This window comes from Lonchura striata, chromosome 3, assembly GCF_046129695.1.
Source record: "Lonchura striata isolate bLonStr1 chromosome 3, bLonStr1.mat, whole genome shotgun sequence".
Lineage (NCBI taxonomy): Eukaryota > Metazoa > Chordata > Aves > Passeriformes > Estrildidae > Lonchura > Lonchura striata.
The window spans coordinates 108,942,547-108,950,112 of NC_134605.1; positions in this window are offsets into that span (position 1 = coordinate 108,942,547).

Consider the following 7,566-nt stretch of genomic DNA (forward strand, 5'->3'; position numbering starts at 1 on the left):
TGTATATGCAATACTAGTCCAAATCAAGGACTGGAACAAATTATAGTGCTTTTTGTTCTTCAGTTTGGAGTCTGAGGAGTAAGAATGAGAATCCCAATATATTCTTGTTCATACTGGATGTTTCACCTAAATCATCAGGCAAAAATGTACAGAAAGGGAGAGTGAGGAAAGATGACCCAGATCCTTTCTCATTTCCCTCATGACTCTGATGTAATCTCAAGGTGTTCCAGGAAAGGGAGGAAAAAAGAGTATTTTTTCATAACAGCAATAGTTTTAAGACCAAATGAATCTTTCGTGCCCTGCTCTCTGCTCTGGCTAAGAAAACCTCATGAGAAAATGTCAAGGAATAAGGCTGTGAATTAGGAAGAAATCTGGAAAGAAATTAGAAAGCAGGGAACAGTGAGGTAGAAAATGTGGCCCAGAAATGAGAATCTGACACCAAGTTGTTATCAGGCCTCCTAGCCCCTTGCCTATCACTTTCCTTCCTTCAGTCACCAGGTCTCATGGAGCCCACAGACTACAGAATAAGAATGTAAATAGTGTCTGGGAATAACGAAGAAAAGAAACCCAAACCTTGAAAGACAGTTCAAATCTGGATGAAACTTCATTATCAGAACATTTTTTTGAGACTGGGAACTCATATTCAGATAGATGATCATGTATTCATTGCATTAACAATACAGAAACAAGGCTTTTTATTTTACTATGACAGATAGCCTCAGGAACTCTTTTCTTTGTTAACACAGATATCTCAGAGATATCTTGCTGCTCATCATCAATTAAGATGCTGAAGTGAACTCCCCACTGCAGAAGACCACCATAAATCAACATTGTAAATGAACGAGATAGAAAAAAATTACTGATTTCTTTTTCTTCAACTCAAAGTGAAGTTGTAAATGCAGCAAAGGTTCATTCAAACACTGAGACACTAAATACTTGTGAAGAATAAGAGTTGCAGTATGTTCCAAACAGCTTTAGAATAGAAAAAACAGATTGGAGGAAGGGTGGGAATTGGACAAACACATGTCTGCCAGTGATGCCTTTCTGGGGGAACTGTAGTCCTCAGCGTGAGACAAATTTGTTCTTCTCCATCAGCAGTTTCTCTTCCCCTTCGCTTAGTTTAGAAAATGAGTATCCAATGTTTTGTTTTCCTGATGTCCAGAAATCAGACAATGAAATCATAAGCACATGGTCCATGAAAAGAGCTGCTGACATGCAAGTGCAGATGAATGGACTGCAGCTCCATCCTTGGAACTGCCTTACAAAGTGCTCCAGTGAGACCTGCTGAGATATTTTGACTGTGGCCTGATGTGCTACTTCTGTATTAAGGACTAGTTCTAAGGCTTGGCTGGTTTTACTGCTAAATTATTAGAAGGGTCCCAGCAGGGCTTAGGCCAACTATTAACTCACCCACACAGCTCCTAGGACACTGTTCAAGACTTGCCAAAGGCCAAGATGCTCTCCCAGTCAGCCTCTCTATGTCCAGCCACAGCTGTTTTCAGACTGTTCAACATCTGGGATGGGACCCTCTTGGCACACACAGAAGCCACACAGAGATCACATCTACAAGGCTTTTAGAATCCACCTTCCTTGGGTCCTCAGATCAAAAAGGTGAGATCACACCTAGACCCCAGACTTTCTCTGGGATAATTTCTACCACTCACACAACTCCCAAGCTCCTTCCTTGGCTGGAAGTTGGCTCTCAGACCTGCACTTTTCTCATGTCACTGGCTGACTGTAGTTATGAGGTGAGAGGAATTAGTTAAAATTTATAAGGGTGTAGACCTCTCTGTCACTTAGTATAGAGGGAGGTACTTTGGATGTTGAAGCAGATGCTGAAACCTGGCGCTCAGCTTCATCCTTGGAAGCAGGTGTTTGTTTTCTTTTGGATGACAGGGACCTTTTATGAAGGAAAACCACCCAGAACACACAGCTGACATTTTTTGCTGTTCCCAAAAAGTGGGTTTGGGGAGAGTGGAGCTCAGTGCATCTCCTGGTGAGCAGTCTGTAGTAGACATGGTGCTTCCTGTTTGGTGCACCCCAACAGGACTAGAAATCCCTGGAAGTGTTCATGGCCAGGTTGGATGGGGCCTGAGCAAACTTATCTGCACCCAGCCCTGGGAGGGTGGAACCAGGTGGTCTTTAAAGTTCCTTCCAACCCAAGCCTTTCTATGTTTCTATACAAACAATTGTAAATGAGCTTGTTCTAGGATGGAGGGCTGGACTACATATTAGATGAATGGTAGTTCAAGCCTATTTTTCCAGTGAAGGCTTGAATGTCTGCCAGTTCATGCCATTTAAGAATTTGGCCTGCTCCCCTTTACTTTGTACATTAACTTTACTTAACTGGTAGATTTCCCATGTTTAATAATTATAAATACATAAGCAGGAGTGTTTGTTTATGCTTGTTTAAGCAGGGAAGGAAGCATTTCAAAGAAAAAATATTTTAAGAGGGGCCTTACTTCACTTCCCATGTGAAGTCAGAGTTTGATGTGAACTGGTGGAGCACACAGGAGGTGAGTATTCAAGAGCAGTCATGCAGCATCCACAGCTTGTGCATTGGTGGGAGATGAAGCCAGGTCTCTCCCTTTTCCTCATGACACATCTGACTCTGACTGACCAGAAGTGACTCGAGGTAGGAATGAGCCATAGATAAAATATTGAGACCCAGGAATAAGACAGTCCCATCCCTGAGCCAATGTCTATGTGTGGGCTGTGTGTTGCATATGTATTTTCTGTGGCAGACTTGGATTCCCTTGAGCTTGGTATATTCTGCTAAGATGAACTCAGCATCTAAATGTTGACACAAAAGCTGACTACACCATAGACTATGGCCCCATGCCACCTCTAGCTGGCCCAGAGCCATGCTGGCATTGGCTTTGGTTGCTTGAATTGAGGCAGCTAAAGGAGAGGGAAGGGCAAAGAGTGCCTGAGGTGGGTTTACCTGGCATCCCAGCTGGAGGAAATAGCCTGCATTCTTCTGCAGAATGTGGGGAGAGGGATAAGTAGAGGGAAATAAAATAAATAAATCTGGCCAATGGTGTCATTAAGAAGAGGATGTATCACGTTTACTGTGAGAGCATATGACTCAGACAGCCAGACATGAACATTCCTGCAAAACCCTGAATGCACACATGGAGATGAATTTTTTGGTTTCCCAGGATGGTTTAATTTTATGATTCTGTGACTCATTAGAAAAATCAAAGTACCTGGACATGCTGCATCATGGCCCAGTAAACACCAGTTACTGCTGGGGACACACAGGGACAAAGGAGCAAGTGAGGGATGGATGGAGGGGAGACCAAAGGAACAAGATGTTCATCTTCTTGCTCCCCCTTTACTTTTCTAGTGGTTTGTAAACATGTTTCTCTCTCTTACCTTTTTTTTTTATTTTTAAATTTTTTTAAGATTGGAGTGGAGGGGTTAACAGAGGTCATGTTAGTTTAAAAAATTATGGTTAACCTTACAAGCTGGGTTGCCTTAGGTCATGGCGATACAATTCCCCTCCCTTCTCCTGTGCAGCGGTGGTTCACAGGCATTCCTCCAACGTGGGGAAGGACAGGCCCTGCCAAGGCTATGAGCAATGCAGAACAGACTTACCTGTTTTTATGCACTGCTTAACTAATTATTTTAAAAAGAAACAGCCAAGTTGGAACAACTACCTTTTTCTTCGAGGAGGAACATTTTCCCCCTTTCCTTTTTCCCCACATCCCCCTTCTTCCCTCCTCCCTCCCCTTGTTTTTTTTTTTCCCCTCCGTTGCTTGACTTGGCATTTGAAACAGGTTCTGGATATCTGACACCTCTTGAAAGTGTAGTTTGGCAAACAGGAATGGAGCTGGGCTCCAAAGGGCCCTGCACAGGGCTCGCTGTGAAAACACCTGGGTGTCTCTTATGCCTCTAAGAACCAGTCCTGCTTCTGTGGAAATAACAGCCTCCCTCTCCCTTCCCCCAGCCCCTGCCCTCCCTTCAAAAATTAAAAAAGAAATTGAAATGCTGGCACTGTTTTTGTAAAAAAACAGGTGGTTGGAAGGCGCTGCGGAAGGGGGTGAAGGACGTCTCCACACCAAGGCACAAAGATCCTGTGCAGAGAGGGTTTTGACTGCAGCACATACATCTGCAATTCGTTTTCCCAGGCTCAAGACAAATTAAGAATCTTCCAGCAATTAGGGGAGAAAAGCTTCAAAGTGCAATCAGCAGTTCTTAAAAGAATTTGTGCTGGGCTTTGAGGGAGACTAATCCTGCTGCCCGCGCTGGGCTCCTCTCTGCAGTGTGCATTTTCCAAGGCCAAAATTTTGGCCTGCTTTTCAGTCACACCATATAAAATAACAAACACACAGTCTAAGGAAAACAATTTTTAAGACACAGTGGAACCCACTTTAATGAAGAAAACTGTTAAATGCATAAAACTCCCATGTGCCAATGGATAAATGTGCTGGAAGTGTGAACTGTTAAACCAACAAAATTGTTAACACATCATACTGCTGGGCAAAAAAATAAAATAAAAAAAAGTATAAAAAGGGAGTGAAACGGTTTTCTAACATGCAACCCACTTTGCCTTTATTGTTCACATTCCTGCTGACATAAAGTTTCCTGATTTGTCCCCTGGGCCCAGAAATATGGCAAAAGTGGGAGCATTAATTGTATTTGCCCCCTTCAAACTGCCCTCCCTGCTTTTCAGCTCGCAGTGGCCAAGAATAGCTCCATGGAATGGGGAGGGTTTGCCCTTTTTTATTCAAGGTGATGAGTGAACAAGTTCACATGGGTTTTGTTGGAGGGTTTTTTTGTTCTTTTTTTTTTTTTTTTTTTTTTTTTAAACTGGTAAAAAACTTTCAACTATGCCTGAAAGTCTTTTCCCTATATCCATGGGGAAAACAAGGACTGGTTTTCTGTTTGCCATTTCTTAAAACTCTGAAGTCCCTCCACTCCCCTGATTTTCCTTGGGGTCAGTGCTGAAATGAGGCTGTTCCTGTGGCCTTCCTGCTCCCTTCGAGGACGTGGAGCTCTCACTGAGTAAAAACCTGATCTCGTGAGAGCCCCAAAGGCAACGGCTTTGATAAGAGTCCAACCCTGTGGCCGTGCTGGCATGGAGGGGCTGGATCCTTGCCTTGCTCCGAAACATGAGAAACTAAAAATCAGTCCATTGAGTTTATCTTCATCTGACTCCTAAATTACACGCTGTTTGCAAATTTCATTTCCACAGGTGGCCAAAATTTTTCCACCAAAACCTGATTTTGACAAAAAGCGGGCTTCTGTCACAAATGACAGGAAAAAAAAAAAAGATTTTAAAGAATGCACCGACTTTATTTACTGAGAACTGAAAGCTTTTTATCAAAAAACTTTTCCAAAAGCAGAAAAATGGTCTGCAGAATGGAAGAGGTTTGTGTTTATTGTTTTTATATTTCCTTGTTTGAGAAAACAAGAACATTTCAATGAAAATCAAAAGTTCATTAAAAATACTTTCATTATTGAAAAAAAAGAGTTTAAAATAATTTCCATCTCATAAAATTGTTCTTAAAATAATGAAATCTGAATGGAAAAGCTGTTCAGCAAAGATCTGTTCTGCTGCTTGACTTTCCCAGAGGCCTTTTAGGTGCTGGTCTGTGCATACAGGTATGGAAGTGCATGATGACTAAACTCCAGCCCTGAATGGTGACAATGAGGAGTTTATTCCTACAGTTCAGAATGTTCTCATTTCTCGTCACTCTTCTGTGTCCCTTGCAAAAGAACATGAGGTCGTGATTGGCTTGAGAATGTTCCTCTTTGTGTTGGCACTTGCTGGTTTTGCTTCTTAGACTGATGTTTACAAAGAAATTCCAGTCCCTTGAGGGCCACTAAATATGTATTGCTCTGCAGAGTGTCCACAGGGCAGGTTTGTACCTTCAGTGTGCTTGGATCTCTTGCTCCTAAAAATGCTCAGTGGCCATGTCACCACTCTGCATACTAAATAAACTTAAACCAGAGTCAATTTTTGTTGTAATTAAGCAAAAGTGTTAAGTTCTTTGTTAGGGGAAAAAAACCTCACAAAACAAAACAAACAAACAAAAACTTGCAACAGAATAATGTAATCCCTAAGATCCAGCACTCAAAAAAAACCCAGAAAACAAAAAACAACCTTTTTTACTGTTATACATTTGGGGAGTCTCTGGGACCCTTTCACAGCAGCTCTGAGGTCAGCCCAGCTGCTCCTCACCTGGAATGTGCAGTTTTCTGGAGCACACTGAGATCTGCTTCTTTTATTCCAGTTGCAGCCGGAGATCATCGAGGTGTCACTGTAACAAAACCATCACCAGCAATTCAGAGGCTGCTGTCATTATCTCCATTCTGCCACTGCCAAGGTGCATTTTTTAAACTTCTCTGCTAACTAATTTCTGTGAGAGCCTCTCCTGATGTTTATGAGAATGCAGGCAAAGTGTTGTTTCAGAGTCATTGTAGCCTGACTTTGAAATGAACCCCTTGAGATGTCTGGGTGCTCATGGGATCTCTCTTTCTGCAAAGAAAGCATGAGACTATCCTGCTCCCCTTTCCCAGGCTGGTTTTTATGTCTCTTATCTATGTTCAGCAACCAAAAGTCAAGTGTCCACTCTTATTACCTGCTCCAGCTCCCCTTTGTCAGAAGAGAGAGATGGGGGGCATCTATCCCCATCCCAAAGGATGAATCCTACTTTTGCCTCTGGCAAAAGCCTTCTTCAAAGCTCCCTCACAACATCTGGTTTCCTACCCTTGGAAATGTTATCTTTTTATAATTGCCCAATCTGAGGTATACTGGTGCATTTCCACAGAGACCACCCACAATTGCTGGGCACAGTGCTAGGGTGGGGAGAGCTTAAATTCTTTTCTTTTACCATTTATGATATCTTGGGCTGCCATGGGGGCTTGAAAGCAGCATCTGTGTTATTCACAGAGGTCACCCTGTTGCTGCATAAGTTAACATCCTCTCTATACAAAATGGGGGAAATCATAGATATTCTGGACTGGAAAGAGCATCAAAATATTCCACTGCTTTGTGGCAGGGTCAGGAAATCTGGTTTATTCCTGACAGATGTCTATATAATCTGTTCTCAAAGCCCTCCAAAGCCTTCCATAGTAAATCACTTCAAGATCTAAAGGTGAAAAATGCTATGTAAGACCTGAATATTGTTATTATTATTAACAGTGTTGTTGTTCAGAGGACAGCTTAGCAGCATGGTCCCAGCTGGCACTTTAAAAAAGAGCCCAGAAGGAATGAGTTAGAGCAAGCTGCGCCAGCCCTGGTGGAAGTGCTGAGCCAGCATTGCTGGTACTCCTGCCTGCTGCTGGATCAGTCTGAAATTAAACTCCACAGCCTTTGCCTGTGTCCAAGTACTGCCAAAGGTTACCATATTACAGGGCTGGATTGTTCTGCTAAAGCCACCAGTGCCATTCCTGAGTGATCCTCATTTTGAAGAGAATCACAGAATCAAAGAATATTCTGAGCCGGGAAGGACTCACAAGGGTCATCGAGTCCAGCTCCTGGCCCTGTTCAGCACCATTCCCAAAATTCCCACCCTGTGCCTGAGAGCTCATTGAGGTCTGTCAGGCTTGGTGACC